General features: G+C 40.2%; 1 protein-coding gene and 1 long non-coding RNA gene across 14 annotated transcripts in view; both read right to left on the bottom strand.

Annotated features, from left to right (window-relative positions):
- The window catches only part of LOC108411423 (nebulette-like), a 227,152-nt gene that overhangs the window by 112,296 nt on the left and 93,652 nt on the right, over positions 1 to 21,204 (bottom strand). The gene's annotated exons all lie outside the window — the stretch shown is intronic.
- LOC119262355 lies at positions 1,256 to 9,411 on the bottom strand. Its single transcript, XR_005129564.1, has 2 exons — positions 8,910 to 9,411; positions 1,256 to 1,815 (listed from the first exon to the last, which is right to left on the bottom strand). It is a non-coding gene; the product is annotated as an uncharacterized LOC119262355 (long non-coding RNA).

Below are 21,204 nucleotides of genomic sequence, written 5' to 3' on the forward strand. Positions count from 1 at the left end.
TATCTTCCCTCTTTGATTGAAAATAATAAGAATAATCATAAATTATTATTTGGCACAATTTCTAAATTGACTAAGAACCAACCAAACAGTTACTGAACCTGCTGATCCCATCAGCTTACAGCAGCAATGATTTTATGAATTTCTTTAAAAATAAAAATGAAATAATCAAGCAAAAAATTCAAACTGCACAGTTAACCTCTACAAACCTGCTGCCCTGCAAAGCTAATCCAAATCTTGAGTACATTGTAACTACTGCAGAGAGACTGGAATTGTTCACATTACTCAAGTCAAGTTTATTTATACAGTGCTTTTTACAACTGGTGTTGTCATAAAGCATCTTTACAGAAAAATCCAGGTCCAAGGAAAAACAAGGCAAGGAAGAAACCTTGGGAGGAACCAAGACTCAAAAGGAGAACCTGTCCTCTTCTGGTCAAGACTATTAAAATACAGAAATGGGGAAAAACAGGTGAAGCAATGGTCATAATTACATACAACCACATTTCCAAAAAAAAATTGAGACACAGAAAATAAATAATAAAAAAAATGCAATGATGTGCAAATTATTTAAACCCTATGTTTCATTGAAAATGCTTCAAAGACAACACATCGAATATTAAAACTCAGATTTTTTTTTTATGCCCATTTCGAATTTGATGCCAGCAACCCATTCCAAAAAAGTTGGGATGGGGCAACAAAAGGCTGGTAAAGTTGTGTAATGCTTAAAAAACACTTGGTGGTTAATAGGCAACAGGTCAGGATTGGGAATAAAATGAGCATGCCAGAGAGGCTGACTCTTGGGGAGGGGTTCACCAAGGGGTGCAGCAATTCAAGAATAACATTTCTCAACATAAAACAGCAAATAACTTTTGCTTTTCACCCTCTATGGTACATAATAACATTAAAAGATTAAGAGAATCTGAATCTCTATATGCAAAGGAAAAGACTGAAAACCAGTATTTGCTGGCCATGATCTTTGGGCCCTCAAGGCACTGCATTAAAAACTGCAATGATTCTCAGGTGGAAATCACTGCATGGGCTCAGAAAACACTTTCTAAGAAAACAGTTTGTCACTGCATCCACAAATGCTGCCACATTTTCAGGACTCAAACTCATTTAAAATGGACTGAGGGGAAGTGAAAAAGCGTTATGTGGTCCGACGATGTCTTTTTGGAAATCATGGACACTGTGTCCTCTGGACTAAATGTGACCCTTCCTATTGGGTGTTCGTCTGCCCTGGTCAGTGATGGACACCGGATTGGGATGATGCAGTTTTTATTAGCCTGTAATGAGTATGGCAACCACAGTATAAGTTTCTGTTCATACCTCGGTCAGCGTACAACACGGCAGCATGCAACCATTCTACTGCCTGAGACTACAGTAGTCTAGATACATCTCCACAATAAATCAATGACAAGACATATAATTCATGAAAATAATACAATTACCTTTACAAATTGCTACGATCGTATAGTGGTAGAAGTGCTTGTGTTTCCATATTATATTCAGTTTTTTAAAATATTTATACAAGTCTACATTTTACATTCACATCAGGGTCAATTGTCACAGTATCAATATGAACTATATTTTACAGCTACATCATCCCTTTTTAAATTAGAGCAACAAAAAGGTAAAATATGAAATAGTGCCATCTGGCGGCGAACACAAAATATGGCACCCAACCCACATGGTGAACTAAAAATAAGCTAGTTAAACCAGCTAGCATTGCTGTGCTCATTCATACCATGAAAATACATAAAACGAATAGAACATACCTGTAATGAGTATGGCAACCACAGTATAAGTTTCTGTTCATACCTTGGTCAGCGTACAACTAAGGAAACAGGCTATTGTTAGCACAGTTCAGTTCAGGTTTAGCTTCGAATTTATAACTCTTTAAATAAAGCATCTTGGAAGAGCCCAACTAAGTATACTGGTCTCTGTGACATGTATTTCAACACAATAGGGACAAAAGTCGAGCACTACAACGCTTTACATAGCTTTTGCAGTTTTGCTGAGCTGAACATACAAGGCTGTACTCACCACGGCAGCATGCAACCATTCTACTGACGAGACTGCACCGAATCACCTATATATACAGAAACTGTAATACGCTGACCAACCAGCAGGTGGTGCCAAAACCCATTTAGCAGGAATTTCATAACATAACATTAATACAACTATTGTACACCGTTACATACACCCCCCTGAAATTCTGCTAAAATGGGAAGGCAGTATGTAGTACAAGGAAGAAATAAGACATGAAATGGAAAAGAAAAAAAAAACGTGTCTAGAGCACTGGTGCGGAAACGTCAACAATAAATTATCTTCTCTAAGAAGTGTGTGAGCATGGGATGGTACCAGGTCCCACACTCATCACAGACAAAAAGAGATGCCATTTACACCTCACACAGACTCGCACTACTTTGCTCACCAGGCCATACTGGGAAAAAGAATAAACAAAAATTTAATTTACAAGGCCATAAGGTTCCAGTCCATAAACAAAGTACAGAAACTAAACCAAGCAAAAGAGCTAGATGACTAGGGCACGTCTAAAAAAACCAAGAACAGAGCCAATAACTGGTGAAGCATTATCCACAATTCTCTGGTCTGACATTTCACAGATAAGCCTTTGTGTTGGTCTGATGGTTCTCCCAAATCTAGAGGAAACTGAAATTGCTCGGCTGCTCTGAGGCTGTGTGCAAACCACTCCACCTGATCTATCTCTGACAGTGCCCATAGGCTCACTACATGCGACAGAGTGCGCAACACCTAAATGTGTGCTGTGAACTGGGCCCTGAGATGTGCCATTGTCTGACTGTGTACCGTTCTGATTTGCAGAGTCTTTATGACTATCAGTCGACACTTCCCCTGGCAGCAAGTTGTGTCCCAAGTCATCAAATGAGCCATCAACACAACCATCTGGAGTGTTGTCATTGTCCAGTTGGTCATTTTCAGGTGACTGCATGAGCCAAACCATGGTGCGGGCATGAGAGTCTTCTTTACTGCGCACTAGAACAGTGTCTGAAACACCGTCATCTGACTGTGAAACAACAGAGGAAAATTGGCTCCCATTCTGCTCATCTGGGATCAAAAAGTCAACAGGCAGCAACAAGTTCCTATGCACAACTTTCTCTCTGCCCGTATAGATGTCTTTGATTCGGTAGACATTGATTTTGGACCTTACTGACACAACATCAAACGGAGTCAAATCCCACTTGTCGGAGATCTTCTTCTTCCCTTTTTCGCCCCGATTAGCCAACAACACTCGGTCACCCACAGCCAAAGGTGAGCCCTTAATTTTGCGGTTGTAAAGTTTGGCATGGCGATCCTGTTCACCGAGAGCATGCTTCCGAGCGATTTGCGCAGCTTCTGACAAATCCCTCCTCAGATGCTGAACAAACTCATGGTGGCTCACAACACGATCATTTTCAAGAACATGTTGGAACATGACATCGATAGGTAGACGAGGAACTCGCCCAAACATCAGAAAAAAAGGAGCAAACCCTGTCGTCTCATGGACCGTGCAATTATAACAGAAAGTCAATGTTTGCAGCATCTGGGGCCATTTGGACTTGCATTTGGCAGGAAGCGCTCTTATCCTGCTTCCAAGAGTCCTGTTGAAGCGCTCAGTGATCCCATTGCCCATGGGGTGGTATGGAGTCGTGTGGGATTTATGCACACCTGCCATCTCAAGCAGATCCTTAATGAGCCTGCTCTCAAAATTGGCTCCTTGATCTGAATGGATCCTTTTGGGGAATCCATAAACACAGAAAAAGTCATTCCACAAGCGACGAGCAACTTGTTTGGCTGACTGGTTTCTACAAGGGAAAGCATGTGACATTTTCGAAAAATGATCAGTGACGACAAGAACATCGATGGTTTTTTTGTCACTCAACTCTGCAGTCCAAAAGTCGATGCATACCAGTTCCATTGGTTCTGAGGTATGAATGTTTTCAAGAGGGGCACGAGCATCTGGTTCAGGGGTCTTTCCCAATATGCATCTTTTACAGTGCTTCACATAATACATGACATCTGTATTCATGCCTGTCCAGAAGAACCTTTCACTGACAAGAGAGAGTGTTCTTGCACAACCCTGATGACCAGCTGCATCATGCACACCATGGAGAACTTGCTTTTTCAAGGACCCTGGGATGACAAATTGGAAGACCTTTCTGTTTAGACGATGATGCCTCTTTACTCTGTACAGTATGCCATTCCTGATCTTCAGTTTCTTCCAGTGCCTAAGAAGTCTAAGTACACAAGCAGATTCTGTCCCTCTCTCACGTGCAGTAGGTTTCCTGCGTCTCTGCACATAATATAGCACTCTGCTGACTGTAGCATCTTGCTCTTGCAAGCTCAACAATTGACTGTGTGGGATGACTATGGACGGATCTTCCTGGGGTAGCTGGAGTGACGCAGGACTAATACAGGACAGTTGGGAAACACCACCATTGCAATGAGCGTCCAGAACCGCTGATACCTCTTCAGCACTAATAGAGCCACCAGAAGGGTGGAGGGGATCTTGCACCAAGGCTGGATCACCCTCCGTTGTAGCTTGGCTCTCAACAACTAAGCAGTTGGTAGTGAGGCGGAAAGCATCTCGTACAGTACCTCTGCCAACTCCATTGACCTCATCCAAAAGAGATTTGTAGGGCTCTTTCCAGAGACGATGGCATATGCAGGACTGGACAAATGGCTCACGGCTTAAAGCATCAGCAACAGTATTTTTGGTCCCTGGAACATACTTCAAATCAAAATCATAAGCTGCGAGTTTGGCCACCCATCTTTGTTCACATGCGTCTAACTTGGGCTTTGTTAGAACATAAGTTAAAGGGTTGTTGTCAGACCATGCAATGAAATGCTTCCCTTTTAACCAGTGGCTGAATTTTTCACAAATAGCCCACTTCAAAGCTAAAAATTCTAGCTTGTGAGCTGGGTAGTTCAATTGGGACCTGGACAACGTTTTGCTGGCAAAAGCCACAGGTCTTGCAACTGTTTCACCAGGCGGAACCTGAGAAAGAACCGCACCAATCCCATCAAAGGATGCATCAACAGCCAGAATGAAAGGCTCGTTGAAATCAGGGTGGGCTAAGGTGACACTGTGCATGAGATCATGCTTCAGGGTGTCAAAAGCAATTTGAGTCATCCGGTGAAAGCTTTGCAGGAGCAACAGTCTTCCTCATGCGAAGTTTCTTCCCTCTATGGGCTATGCCCTGAATTTTCTGGTCTGAAGTCAGTTTGAAAAGGGGTTTGGCCTTGGCTGAGCAATCTTCAATGAAATGTTGGTAGTAAAGGACCATGCCCAAGAAGGACCTAATTTTCTTCTTTGATGGTGTAACACTGTCACTTTCCATCAGATCAGATTTCTGTACACGACCAATGGCTTCCACCTTCCCAGGATCTGTCTGAACGCCTGACTCACAAATGACATGGCCAAGAAATCTTACAGATTTCTTCAGAAAGTTGCACTTTTTTGGTGCCAACTTGAGGTTGTGGTTCTTGAGGCGAGAGAAGACCATCTCCAAACGCTCCAAAGCCAGGTGTTCCGTAGGTGCAAAAACCATCAGGTCATCCAAATAGCATAAAACACTGGTAAAATTCTTATCTCCAAAAATAGCTAACATCATTCTCATGAATGTCGCTGGGCTGTTCGACAGGCCCTGAGGCATCCGATTGTATTCATGGAGGCCAAAGGGTGAGGAGAAAGCTGTGTACTTCTTGTGCTTTTCATATAGTGGCACATTATAAAAACCAGAGGTCAAGTCCATAATGGAAAAGAAAACATTGCCTCCAAGAGCAGCAAGGGCATCTGCCTGGTGAGGCAGCGGATGTGCGTCTTTTACTGTCCTTGCGTTAAGCCACCTGAAGTCAGTACAAATGCGCAGATCACCGTTTTTCTTCCAAACAAGGACTAAAGGTGACGCGTACTCACTGTGAGATTTTCTAATGATGCCCTTCTCTTCCATCTCATTGAGAGCTGTTCTTAATTTCTCATACTGGCTTGGCGGCACTCTGCGATAGGGAAGGCGAAATGGCTTGTCATCTACGAGATGTATCTTATGCACAAAGTCAGTGGCTTCCCCACAGTCCATCTTGTGCCGTGAAAAGATTGACTCATACCTTTCAACGAGTTGCAGAAGTCGATCTTTCCATAGGTCAGACACTTCACAGGCATCCAGGTCCAACTCCTGCAGCCCAAGCGTCTCCAAGACCATTTTTACCTCTTCACCAGACCTTGCTAAAGGAGTGTCACGAAGAGACTGAGAGTGAGCCTGAATGCTAACAGGCTTAGACAGATCCTCCACAGCAATACAAGGAAATACATCCGCAAGTTTTGTATTTCTCTTCAGCGTCACAACTTTACTAGTAGGGTTGATAATTTTCATGGGTAGCCATCGGTCTCCCCACATGGGTGTGATGACCCTGCCAACCAAAACATTCTTTGGCCTACACCTCGATTGGGTTGGTTCAACAATCACAGTGCTGCCCACTGATATGGTTGTCGACTCCGGCAGTTTGCCCCAAACGAGATGTTCACATTGTGGCTGCAATGAGATGCACTGCTTTAAACTTAATGTCCCAATTTTGTCAGGTACAGTCTCACCTCTCCACCTTTCAGCATTAGAAATGAGAGAAAGGAATTGATGAACATTGTCATCTCCAGCACCACTGGGTTCTGACATTATCCGCCAGTAGCTATCTGACTTCTGCATAAACTGAATGAGTGCCTTAATGGCATTGCTGCCCAGTATCATGTCATCAGTTTGACCAGGGACTACAAGCACTGGGATGAGCATCCTGCAATCATATACAGTCAAATCCACATTGTACAGAGCTTTTGGAGCAACACTTTGTCCACCACATCCAATTATGATGATGTCATCAGCAGAATGTCTCTCCATATCAGGATTTTGCTTTAGAAGATGTGACTCAGCAGATTCACTCAATGTGCATGCCATGGAGCCACTGTCGATCATGGCTCTTAACAGGACACCTCCTGTTGCAGTGACTGTTGTATAGAACAAGCTGTCTGATTTCTGAATCCTGTGCAAACTTTGAAATATGACTGTTTTATCCAAGGGTGTAACAGAAGTAAAAGACCTGTAAACTGACTGAAAATCATCTGAAGCATCATTGGGAGGGTCAAAATCAGGATCTGCACCGTCCTCCCCTGGATGCAGATCTACTAGTTTTCCGACACATGGGAAGGAGTAGACTTTCTTCTCTCTGGACAGCTGTTCCTGGCGTGAGCAGGTGAATAACACTGAAAGCATAGCTTATGTTCTCGGCAATGAGAAAAGCCAGAATGTGTAGCTTCACCGCAGACTGTGCATGGCATGCTGTTTAAGCCAACAATTCTAGGCAGTTTTGATATATTCTTTTTGCTTATTTTGGACTGCACTGAATTTGACCTCTCCGACAGAATTCTCTCCAACATGCCAATGACACGTTCGAGAGCAGTGGATTCACTTGGTTTAGGTGGCTGGTGATCCTGGGTCTCCATTGGTGATGTTGTGGCTCGAGACAGTTCCACTTTGTTCACAGCTAATCTTTCATTAGGGGCTGCAACAGAAGCATTCAATTTCAAACACATCTCAGAATGGTATTCATCTAACACATCTTGAACCTCTTCGGCAGACCACTTGTCAATTGTCTTTGATTTGAAAGTCAAAGCAAGCTCTTTGGAGGGACAGTTTCTAATGAACATGCGTGTCACTTCTGTGCTCGGGCACTCAAATGACTTGCCCTGTTCTTTCAGCCGATCAACAGCAAGGTCTACAGCCTGATTGAGCCTGAGCCAGTAATCATATGCATCCTCATCAGCCTTGGGCAATGTGGAGTAAAAGTCTGCCAATGGGAGAGGTGAGCATGGGACAGAATCAAAGTGCTTGCGTAAAAGACCATAAATGGCCTCTGGATTCTTTATCATATCAATGCCGCAGTTTCTTGTCCCAAACTTGACAATGTCCTTCGCTCTCCCTCTAAGGTGTATGAGTATCTCTTCAGCTTGTTCCTCTGTCGCAATGTCCCCTTTCCTAATGTAGTTCCTCATAAGGTCTTCCCACTCACGCACTGTCACAGAATCTGAGCCATCACCCCTGAAGTTAGGTGGATCCTTTAATTTCCTGTGGGACACAAGCTGGACTTGCGACCTATCAAGACTTTGCGTATGAGTTACATTTGGAGTGCCATGTGCAGCAAATGTACCAGCAGCAACAGCATGTGGTGGGCTAAGGTGAGTAATGATGCTGTCTGCCAATTCCTGACCTATACGCTTAATTACATCACTCATTTGACTAAGCACATCACTGGACTGGAAGGCAGTGCTTGGGGTTGATGTGCTGTGTACCTGAGGACTAGGTGCGGCAGCAGTGAGTAGGTGCTGAGAGGGATTCCTACTCTCACTGTCTAAAGGAACCCCAACTGGAATGAGATCATCCCCCACAGCATGTGTGGCACCCCCTGGAACAGGACTGGCAAACTGCAACAACATAGGGGTCCCCAAAACTCCTCTGCCCCTTCCCACCCTTGTGCTTAAGGGAGTGTGTGAATGCTCACGAGTGAAACTCATCAGAACACCAAGTAAAAATACTGATTTAAAATGAGTGAGGGGAAAGAAAAAAAATGGGAAAAAAAATTTAAAAATTCAAATGCTAAATCAGTCCCTACGAAAACAGTGAATGTGTCAGTCCATCTACACTGTGCACCTGGCTCCACACAGACAGAGGGCAGCAGAACAGGTCCCGGTTCAGCATGAAGATCATCAAAGACGGGTTCACGGCACCAATGTGACCCTTCCTATTGGGTGTTCGTCTGCCCTGGTCAGTGATGGACACCGGATTGGGATGATGCAGTTTTTATTAGCCTGTAATGAGTATGGCAACCACAGTATAAGTTTCTGTTCATACCTCGGTCAGCGTACAACACGGCAGCATGCAACCATTCTACTGCCTGAGACTACAGTAGTCTAGATACATCTCCACAATAAATCAATGACAAGACATATAATTCATGAAAATAATACAATTACCTTTACAAATTGCTACGATCGTATAGTGGTAGAAGTGCTTGTGTTTCCATATTATATTCAGTTTTTTAAAATATTTATACAAGTCTACATTTTACATTCACATCAGGGTCAATTGTCACAGTATCAATATGAACTATATTTTACAGCTACATCATCCCTTTTTAAATTAGAGCAACAAAAAGGTAAAATATGAAATAGTGCCATCTGGCGGCGAACACAAAATATGGCACCCAACCCACATGGTGAACTAAAAATAAGCTAGTTAAACCAGCTAGCATTGCTGTGCTCATTCATACCATGAAAATACATAAAACGAATAGAACATACCTGTAATGAGTATGGCAACCACAGTATAAGTTTCTGTTCATACCTTGGTCAGCGTACAACTAAGGAAACAGGCTATTGTTAGCACAGTTCAGTTCAGGTTTAGCTTCGAATTTATAACTCTTTAAATAAAGCATCTTGGAAGAGCCCAACTAAGTATACTGGTCTCTGTGACATGTATTTCAACACAATAGGGACAAAAGTCGAGCACTACAACGCTTTACATAGCTTTTGCAGTTTTGCTGAGCTGAACATACAAGGCTCATTCACCACGGCAGCATGCAACCATTCTACTGCCAAGACTGCACCGAATCACCTATATATACAGAAACTGTAATATGCTGACCAACCAGCTGGTGGTGCCAAAACCCATTTAGCAGGAATTTCATAACATAACATTAATACAACTATTGTACACCGTTACATAAAGACAACTCAGCTTGTTATCAGTGAACAGTTCAAAAGTCAGCATTCATGAAGGTATAAGGGGGGCATTAGTGCGCATGGGTGACAGGAACATCTGTGAGAACACCATTGATGCTAAACGATATATATTTTTTGGCAAAATATGCTGCCATCCAGATTAGTATTCCAGATTGGCTCAGTATCAAAAGAGTTTAGGTGCTAAACTGGCCTGCCTGCCATCCAAACTTGTCACCACTGATAACATTTGACATATTATAAAATGAAAAATAGGACAAAGGAGATCCTGAACTGATCAGCAGCTGAAATCTTATGTTAAGCAAGAATGGGGAAAACATCACTTTCAAAACTACAGCAGTTGATCTCCTCAGTTCCCAAATGCTTACAGAGTGTTGTTAAAAGAAGAGGTGATGAAACACAGTGGTAAACAGGCCCCTGTCCCAACTTTTTTGAAATGTGTTATTGGCATCAAATTCAAAATGGTCATGTATTTTTCAAAAAACTATAACATTTCTCAGTTTTAACATTTGATTTGTTGTCTTTGTACTATTTTCAATAAAATACAGAGTTTAAAAGATTTGCACATCATTGAATTTTATTTTTATTTACATTTTGCACAGCATCCCAACTTTTAGCTGTAGTTCGTGTCTGTGCAGCAGCAACAGCAGCGGCAGTCAGTCTTAAATCTTCACTTTGCATCATAGATTTTGGAAAAAGCTGTGGCACAACAACCAAGTTCCTATTTGCATAGGAATCACATTGAGCATGTCAGAGAGCAAGCGACAGTGAGCATGTCAGAGAATGAGTGACAGCGAGCAGCCAAGCTTATTCTAAGCTAAACTTTTTTGTCTTGTTTTTAATGCTAGTGGTCTTCCACCATACCTATGCTTACCTCTCCGCACAGCTGTGAAAACTGTGCCTGTATATCCCGGAAGATAGCGGAGTTGGAGGTCAGAGTCTCGCAGCTGCACCAAATCAAGGAGGATCAGACCTGCTGGATTCTATGCTAGCAATAGTTTAGGCCCTGACCTTAGTAAAGAGGATATAAACAGCTGGAAGACCACTGGCATGTGCTGGGTGCAGGATCCAAGGGGGTAAGGTGGTCCAAGCTTTACCAGACGGAACCTGTGGGAGGTGCTTGGCCTGCCACCCTCTGCCTCAAGATACCCCCTTAACAACATATTGATCTCCCCTTTCGCCTCCTGTAAGTTTAGCGGTTCTATGTGCATGGTCACTGGGTTCACGCCAGGTGGAACTGGAGTGCCCTACTATAGCTGCTCTTGGGAGGCACCCGTGCTTATCACCAATGGGCTCCCTCAATGCAGCCTTGTCATCGGACACTGCCGATGGATGCCAGTGTGCAGCCTTCTCGCCGGACACTGCCATTGGATGCCGACATGACACATTCTCACTGAGCACCTGCGCTGGGGGCCGATGCATGGCATTCTCAGCAGAGTCTGCCACTGGACATCAACACGCAGCATTCTCACAGGACTCAAGACGTTATGCAGCAGCTACCTAGCCTTCTTGCTAAGCACTTTCAGAATGTGGTAAACATTCAGAATATTATTATTCAGGTTGGCTGTAACAACAGCAAAGACGAAAAAACTGAACTCATAAAGAAGGATTTTACACAGATATTTGACTCACTGTAAAACTGTGGCAAAATGTTTTTTTTACCACTGGACCAATGGCCCTCCAGCCAAGCCATGTTTTTACATTTTTAAGCCTTGTTTTAAGTACTACATTTAATTCTAATTTTATTTTATTCTATTTTAAGCTACAAGTTGTCTTTGGGCCATTCCTCTCCTCAGCTCTTCAGCTGGATATGGTGGCTTTGCGTGGCTGAGATTTGTGAGCTTGAAGAAAGAATTGCTCTACCAGATCAAAGATGATGAGCATCTGCCTTCGACTTCGTGCTGGCTACAACTCAGCCGATCAGCACAGGGAAGACGGCAGTCTTTTTTATTTTATTTTATTTTAATCTTTATAAAATGGACAAAGAATTAAAAGGCAGCAGAATAACTATTTATCTAAGAGTAAATATTCAAGCCACCTTATTAACTGCAGAAAAATACTTAAAATGTTAAGGATCCCACCAAATCTTCCTTGATAGACTTAAATCTATCCAATAAAATGGAAAAATTACTGCTGCAGCAGTCTTTGACCCTGACATTATTGACCACTGCCCTATCATATAAATAAAAAAACAGTTGCAAGAACAAAACAGGCTCTTGGATGGTGGTTAGAAGATTTTTTTTTAACATTTTAATGAACAAGCTTTCCTATCTGACTTAGCAATGTGTGAAATTCACCTTACACTAAAAATTTCTAAAGATGTTGACTTGGCATTAAACAATTTTAGCAAATAATTTCTAATAGAGGTAAACAAACATGCCCCCACAAAAAGTAAAGAATAAGAGACAGATCACGTTCCTGGTTTACAAGTGAAGTTTCTTCTTTTTTTAAAGATAGAAATAAAGCTTGGTCCATTGCCAGATGCACAGGGGAGAGAGAGACCACTGGATTATGTTCAGTCAACTGAAAAATAAATGTACCAAAATGTACTGCTATTACGTATCATCTCCATTGTTATCCAGAGCCATGGTCTGGAGGCATCTGTGCATGTGTAAGGAGACACTAATTTTAACTAAACAGGTCACACATTTTGCAAGTTTGTGTTTGCTCATTCACAGATTCTTATTTTTTTGTTCTTTCATCTTTAAAGTTAATTTGTTTAACTGAGTATTTATTTTGTAACTTGTTTATTTACCCTTACAGCATTTTTTTTGTTTACAGTTCTTAACTAACCTTTATTTATTATTTTATTGTTTGTATGGTGACAAAATGCCAGCCACCACTGAACGCGAGTTCTAGACACTGAGCATGGAGCTGCAGCAGCTGGATCAGCAGATCAGGGTTCTCTTGAAGCGACAGACCAAGCTCCACGAGTCGAAGCAGGTTTTGGAAGCAGCCCGGGATGCATTGTACATGGCTGTTTTAGGGTCAAGCCCAGTGCCAACTTCTACTCCACCTGATGGAGCTCTACTATCGGTTAACACTGGGATTGTCAATCTTCATGCTCTCACTGGAGCAGGTCTGGGAACGCCATCATGGTTGGGGAAGAGAAGGTTTTCACCTAATTGACATCTCATCCCATCAGAGCAAACTCCTCAAGAAGCATTTCAGATTACTTCTAGACACCATTAAGAAGAGAACCAAGGCCAGGATCGTCATTTTGGGACAGCTCCCCACCTACTGGAGAGGAAGCAATGTGTTCAGCAGGCTCTGTATGCTGCACTGCTGTCTCCAAGGCTAGTGTACGAACAATAGCATCAGCTATATGAGCAACTGGATTGTTTTTTGGGAGTGACCAGCATTTTACCGCAGGGACAGACTATGCATGTATACCATGGATGTACAGACTATGTACATCCATGGTGATTTATCTTAAAATAGACCTGATATGCCAGGCTATAGCTCAGCTGACTAAAACTACTACATCAGTAATGACATCTTTCTCTCTTATCATCATTTCATCTGTTATCATGAGCTTATAACTGTTGTAAACAAACCAAGTTTGTCCACATGTGATATTGACCCTGTTGCAACTTCAGTTCTTAAGATGGTTTTTGATTTTGTTCACAATATTTTAACTATTGTAAATTGTTCTCTGTCAACAAATGTTTTTCCAGATGCTTTTAAAACTGCCTTGGTGAAGCCTCTGCTGAAAAAGAGTAGCATGCATCCTTCTGGACTAAATAATTTTAGACCAATTTCAAACCTACCTTTTCTAACGAAAGTCTAAATATATCTACTATCAAACAATTTATATGATAAGTTTCTGTCCAATTTTCATTCTAACCATAGTACAGAGACAGCATTGATTTGCGTTACAAATTACCTCAGGCTAAGTGCTGATGTACAAAATCCTTCTACTCTGATTTTATTAGATGTTAGTGCAACTTGTGTCATGAATGCTGGGTCAGCCTCTCGGGCAGTTTTATAATGGCTTAAATCATATTTATGTAATAGGCATTTTTCCCTCAAGGTTCAGTCTTAGGGCCTTTGCTTTTCTCTTTGTACATGCTACTTCTAGGTGATGTCATTAGGAAGCATAGTATAACTTTTCATAGCTTTGCTGATGCCAATTATACATTTCCATTCCTTCTGAAGATCAAGGCTCTGTGGACAGACTAACTAGCTGTGTGTCAGATATTTTTCCCTAGATCTCACAAAATGATCTACAATTAAATCATGAAAAAACTGATATATTGATCATTGGTACAGAAACTTTGACTCTGAGCTCTGTTTCATGTCGCACGTAAACAGTCACTAAAGTAGCTTTTTATCATTTGAGAAATATCGCTAAAGTTCTGCCTTCTCTCTCTCAGAGCGACACAGAGAAACTTGTTCATGCATTTGGTATAAGCAGACTTGATTACTGTGCTCTTCTTACTGGACTGCCTAAAAAAAATAAAAAAGAGAGATCACATCACTCTGCACTGGCTGCCTGTATAATTCGAAATAGATTTTAAAGTTATGCTACTAGTTTTAAAGCTTTAAAATGACCTAATACCTACTTACATCAAAATTTTACTTTCAAACCACCTCCACTCTGCCTGCAACTGCTGCACTTGATTTTCACTATTATTGTCTTATTTTCATTACTTTAGTTATTTTATTTTTATTTTTTCAATTATTTAGTATTCATATTCTTATTTTAATTATGATTATTTTATTATTATTTCAATCATTTTAAGTAATTTTTGTTTCATTTTTTTAATCCTATTCTTCTTTTGTGTTATTTTGTGTTATCTTCTGAATTACCTTACATTTTAGTTACGCTTTAATCAATCGTTTACTGCTTATGTAGTTTTTATTAATGTTTCTTTTTTATACTCATCTGATTTGAGCCATTTTTATTATTAAATGTATTTTTATTATTTGGAATGTTCTTACACATTATCAGTCCCAGGGCAACACTGTAAATGAGAGTCACCCTCTATGTGCTACAAGATTAAATAAAGGATGATTGATTGATAAGCCATATTGGTTACCCCTCTGCCCCCAAAGTGTCTCACAGACCCCAAAACCTATATTTGCAACAAAATTATTTACAGATCCTATTAGTTTCAAACACAAAAAAAGGCCTAAGCATAATTCACTTGAGTGTCTGGAGCAAAAATACATCCACTACACTTCAGAAATCCCAGATAGTCATTTAGTGTTAGACCACTTCAGCAAAACTTTCCTGGCGGTGGTAAACAAGCATGCCCCTTTCAAAATTAGTGATAAATCATATCCCTGGTTCAATTCTAAAATATCTTCCTTGCTTAATACAAGAAATAAAGCATAGGACCTTGCAGGAAGAAATGGTGACAGAGACAAATGGCTTACTATCTGGCAGCTAAGGAATAAATGTACTTCCTGCTTTAAAAAAGCTAAAGCTGAATGGACGACAGATAAATTCACAGATAAGTGCACTTTTAAATACCATATTTATATGCACATGTGTAAACTGAGGCAAACAATTTGGTTTCATGTATCGAAAAAAAAATATGTTTCCCAATTGAAGCAACACTTGTCTGCCCACGATTATGGTGATGTAATACACAGAAATGCATCTAGAGTGCACTCTGTAGACAACTCTGCTTTAAGAGTCATCACTGGAGACCCATCGCTGCATACTATGTAAAAAGGTTGGCTGGTCATCTCTGTCTGTGCATCAGGAGACACGCTGGCTTCTTTTTATGTATAAAGCCATGTGCCATCACACATCACAGAGACACCCAAAGTAATCAGTGCATTCAACCAAACTCATTCCAGTGATTAGCTTACCCTTCAGGTGTCACAAACTTTCTTAACTGGGAAAATCTGCTTGTGTGCCAGTGAGCTGGAAATTTTTACAGGATTTTCTAAAGCTTCTCTCAGTAGTGTCACATGAACATTTTAAACTTTTAGTCTCCAACCACCTCCAATCAACTGTTTCACTTGATTTCAGTCATTTTTAAATGTAATTTATGGTATGTTTTTAGTTATTGTCTATTATCCATCCATCCATCCATCCATCCATCCATTTTCTAAGCCGCTTCTCCGTCAGGGTCGAGGGGTATTTTTTTCTTATTTCTTTTAATAATGTCAAGGTATTATTTTACATCTTTTCCTTCTTTATTTAATTATGTAACGGGGAACAATAAGGAGGGGGATGCATATTCAGAGAAAAGCAAGATTTCTTGCAGGGAAAACCAGGGTCATGGTCACAACAGTCCAAGGTCAACAAGCCAAGACGAAGAGAATGGTGGGCAGACATAACGCAAAGAAAACGCAAGGTAAACAAACAACGGAGAGCAGAAAATACAACAGAGACCAGCAGAGGTAACACCAAACACAATGCAAACAATACAAAGACAAAACAAACAACTAGGAAAAACACAGGGCGGAATCTGAAAACCATCAGGCCGGACTGGGAAGAAATTAAAATAAAAGCACATGGACAGGACTAAAAGGTAAACAAAAGCACATGGAGGAGTGGGAGAGGCCAATCATGACATTTAATTATATAGAGTTTTTTATGTTTATTTTATTATCTTTATTAAGTTAATATATTGTAATTTCCATAGTTTATTGGTTTAATTTTTTTTATTTACTACTACAAGAATAATGACTTTTTGGCATTTGTTATGTTTTTCCTATTTAACTTCTCAGTCCCTGATCTCCATATTGGTTCAACTACATTGTAAAGAAGGGGTCTCCCTCAATGTACTCCAAGTTTAAATAAAGGCTGATTGATGGATTGATGCCCTGCGACTGGTCCTGGCAACCTGTCCAGAGTTTTGCTGCCTTCTACACAGTGATTGCTGGGATAGGCTTCAGCACCCCCCAGCGACCCAGAAGGATAAGTAGTTTAGGAAATGTGTGTGTTTGTGTGTGTGTGTGTTGGATTGATTTACTGACATACATTTAGGCCTCATCATAGTACTGAGACGACATTATTGACCAAAGAAATATATCTTTGTTGGTTCTGTTTGATTTGAGTTTTTTTTTTTTGAGATTTTGATTTGATATCTTACTAGATAGGCTAGAAAACATAGTAGTACAAGTAACAGGAAGAACTCTTTCCTGGTTCAGTTCTTACCGGACTGATCATTATCAGTTTGTAAATGTAAACAACAAATTATCTGTTTGTACAAAAATATGGTGTTCCACAAGGCTCTGTTTTAGGACATCTATTATTCACATTATATATTTTACCACTGCGTTCCATTATCCGTAAACATGGCCATTTCTACTGCTACGCTGATGACACAGAATTGTATATACTGACTAAACTAGATGAACTTCATCTTAAGATTGAGGACTGTGTAAAGGACATAAAAGACTGGATGTCAAGTAAATTCCTCCTACTCTACAGTAAATTTCATAGTTTCCCAGTTGCATCGGTACATCTATAAAAACCTTTGGTCATGACTGATCCCGATCAGTCCATCAATGCATGTATAACCAATATTACTAGAATAGCTTCCCTTCATCTTCGTAATATTTCCAAATTAAGAAATGCACAGCCTCTACAGGATCCAGAGAAGCTAGTTTCTGCATTTATTACCTTAAAGCTGGATTACAGTGATGCTTTGCTGGCTGAATATTCCAGCAAAAGCCTTAACAAGTTTCAGAACAAGTTATTCCAATATGCTCAGAGTCCTCAAAAGAACTAGAAATTTTGTCCTTATCAGCCCAGTTTTATCAAACCTACACCAGTTGACAGATAAATCCTGCATATATTACAAAATTGTTTCACTGACATATAAAGCTCTAAATGGCCTTGACCTCAGTACCTGAGTGAACTTCTCTTATTATGAACCATCACATCTATTTAGGTGATAAGGTGCTGGTTACTATTAGTACCTAGAATTAAAGTGTTAGTTAAAGGGTTAGAGCCTTTTCAAACAATGCCCCCCAGCTTTGAAATTACCTTCCAGCCAGTGTTTGGGTCTTTAGGTCTAGGCTAAAAACCTACTTGTGTAGCCTTTGGTAATTACTTTTTCCCATTATATGAAAGGAGCAGATCTGGGGTTGTTGGACATAAAGTATTATGGTAACTGGGAGTGTTGTTGCTGTTGTCCCACTGCTATCATGCATTCACACAAGTTTGTTGACGGTGGAACGGAGGGGTGGTAACACCTCAGGGAACCCTCATGTTTTTTTTCCTTCTTGCTCTCCTGTTTAGTTAGGCTGTAATAGTTAGACCAACTGTAGCCTAGGCTGCACTCAGTTACACTGTATACTGTAATCAGTCTCTCGTAACAGAACTAATGCTCTGTTTGTTTCTTTGCCAAGCTGAACAACTGACCGCCCTATGTGATCTGATGCTGTGGTTTCATCTGCCTTGATCATGTGTCCACTTCTGGACCAGTTTAATTACCATGGAGTTTCCTGCTGTATAACATTGCTTTTCTCCTTTTCTGTATTTTAATATACTGATGGTAAAATCTTATTCTCTGTTCATACTGCTTATGTTATTGTTTTGTTATTTGGTGCCACCCAGAGGAGGATGGGTTCCCCTTTTGAGTCTGGATTCATCTCAAGGTTTCTTCCTCTTGCTCTTAAGTAATTTTACCTTGCCACTGTTGCCACTGGCTTGCTCAAGGGGGCTTGTACCAGGATTTTCTGTAAAGCTGTTTTGTGAATAAATAAATAAACACTGACTTGACTTGAGGATGGGCAAAAGAAAGTAAGGCCAATTATTGTCTCTTGGAACTCACAATCTCACAACAGTGTTTCTAGCATCAGCTAGCAATGGTCAAAACAAATTACCTTTGTGACTTTGAATGTGGCATGATACACCATCTGTCCTAAAGTATCCAGACACTGTAATTAGTGTATGCAGCCCAAAGTAATAATATATCAGTTATACTATCATATCTGGACTGCTATTTGACATGCCAGTGATGTTAGTGAATGTTTACTGTCCCAACTGGGCTGATGTACGGTTTGTGTACAAACTTCTTTCCACACTAAGAAATCTGAACTCGCACCACTTTGGAGGGGTGACCCTAATTTTATATGAACCCCTAATTTTACATTTATGAACCCAGTTTTAGGTCACTCTAGTTTCAAATCACAGAAACCTTCTAAAATGGCCACAGAACTGTCAGCATTCATGAATCAAGCAGGATGTATAGATCCTTAGAATTTTTTAAAGCCTCATAGCGAAGCTTATTTCTTTTTTCACATGTTCACCACTGTTATTCTAGAATAGATTACTTTTTCTGAAAAAAAGCCTTACTAAAACCTGGCAAAGATAATAAATGTAAACTAAATGTAATTCATTCTGCCCTATTTCTGTGTTAAATGTGGATGTTAAAATTTTGTCCAGATTATTAGCTACCCAATTGGAGTTTCTTTTGGATATAAAAAAGGGTCATATTTTAAAATATTCACTGTGTTCTTAATGTCCTTTATACCCAGAGGTGACAGTTGTGTCATTAGACACAGAGAAGGCTTTTGACCACATTGAATGGGATTACCTTTTTTGCTATGAGGAAATTTTGTCTTGACAATTTTATTGCATGGGTATGTCTCCTATACTCTTCCCCTAAAGCTTTACTAATAAGATGCAGTCACAGAGTTTCAACCTATCAAGGGGCACAAGGCAAGGCTGTCCCCTAAGTCCTCTTCTGTTCACTCTTTCAATAGAACCTAAATGCTCGAAGCAACCCCTACATTCCTACAGTCAAGACAAAATTTTCCTAACAGTGGTAAACAAACATGCCCCATTCAAAAAGTCAAGAATCAGAGACAGATCAAGTCCCTGGTTTACGGGTGAAGTTTCCTCATTGTTTAAGGCCAGAAATAAAGCTTGGTCAACTGCTAGATGCTCAGGGGAGAGAGATCCCCTGGCTTGCCTTTAGAGAGCTGAGAAATAAATGTACTTCTGCTGTTAGAAAAGCTAAATCAGAATATTACTTTAGCTTAATCACCAGCACTAGAAACCCTCAAAACTTCTGGAAAATAGTAAATTCTCTAAAAAATAATTCCCCCCTTTTTCCAACAAGCGTTTTAGTTGACGATCAGCTGATTTCTGCCCAGAAGGAAATATGTCAAGCCTATAACTCACATTTTGCTGCAGCTGGCCACATCTTTGATAAGAATAGCACAAACCTATTGAATAAAACTGATCTCAGCTCTACTATCACTTTTTCTTTTATTTCACTGCTCTTTAGTTGGAAATCACCAACTCCTCCAAAAGCAGCACAAGGATTAAAATATCTCATTTTGTTCACACATATGGAAAAGACCAAATACACAATTAGGGGATATTTTATTATATTTGGGAGCAATTGCTTATCTATTGCTTAGACATTCAATCACTTCCTACAGAATAATATATTCTTTTTAGTGTAAAAGCATAAAAGAAGGGGGAAAAAAACTGTCCAGCTGTTCCATTCACACTAATATAATCTTACCTACCATAAGGAGTTCATTGAAAAAAAAAAAAAAAAAAAACAGGGACAGAGCAAATAATGATGCCATACAATGTCTAAATGTGTTTTTAATGTAAGCAGAGTTTAAAAGGTAAATTCAGAATCTTAGCAAATGATTTGGTGGCACCCCTAGACTGCTGTCATGGCACCCACTTTGGGAAAGTCTGCACTAGAGAGCCAGAGTTGGGATAGCTACTGAAAAATGAGTAGTTAGCTACTTTGTAGCTACTTTCCCCAAATTTGCAGCTAGTTACAATTTAGCTATTTTTCCAGAAAGAGTAGTGGCTATTTTTTCTATTTTTTGCTACTTTTTGAAAAGTAGTGCACTACTTTTTAGCTACTTTGAAAGCATGATTGTCAGAACATTTGTGAATCTCCAACTGACACACCAAACAAGCCCGACTGATAGTGTGAACAACAAGCTGTTTAATTCTGTGCCAGAAAGAAACATACAATTGAAAAGCTGCAAATATAGAAAAGATCACCAAAAAATGTAACCAACAATCAAACTTACACACCCAAATGCATGATATTCAACAAAAAGTAAGACTAAATGAAAAGTCAATCATTCCAGGTTTTTCCTAACAAAAAAAACAAAAACAAAATACAAACCACAGAATTTTGTGCAAAGCGTTGACAACTATTGAAATTAAACTGCTCCAATTTAAAAATTTCAGCCAGCAATCATACACCAATCAGGCATAACGTTATGACCACTCCTTGTTTTGATGCTCATTGTCCATTTTATCAGCTCCACTTATTATATAGGTGCACTTTATAGTTCTACAATTACAGACTGTAGTCCATCTGTTTCTCTGCATACTTTGTTAGCCCCCTTTTACTCTGTTCTTTAGTGGTCAGGACCACCATGGAGAGCAGGTACTATCTGGGTGGTGGATCATTCTTAGCACTGCAGTAACACTGATGTGGTGGTGGTGTGTG

This window comes from Pygocentrus nattereri, chromosome 24 (assembly GCF_015220715.1).
Source record: "Pygocentrus nattereri isolate fPygNat1 chromosome 24, fPygNat1.pri, whole genome shotgun sequence".
In the NCBI taxonomy this organism is placed as follows: domain Eukaryota; kingdom Metazoa; phylum Chordata; class Actinopteri; order Characiformes; family Serrasalmidae; genus Pygocentrus; species Pygocentrus nattereri.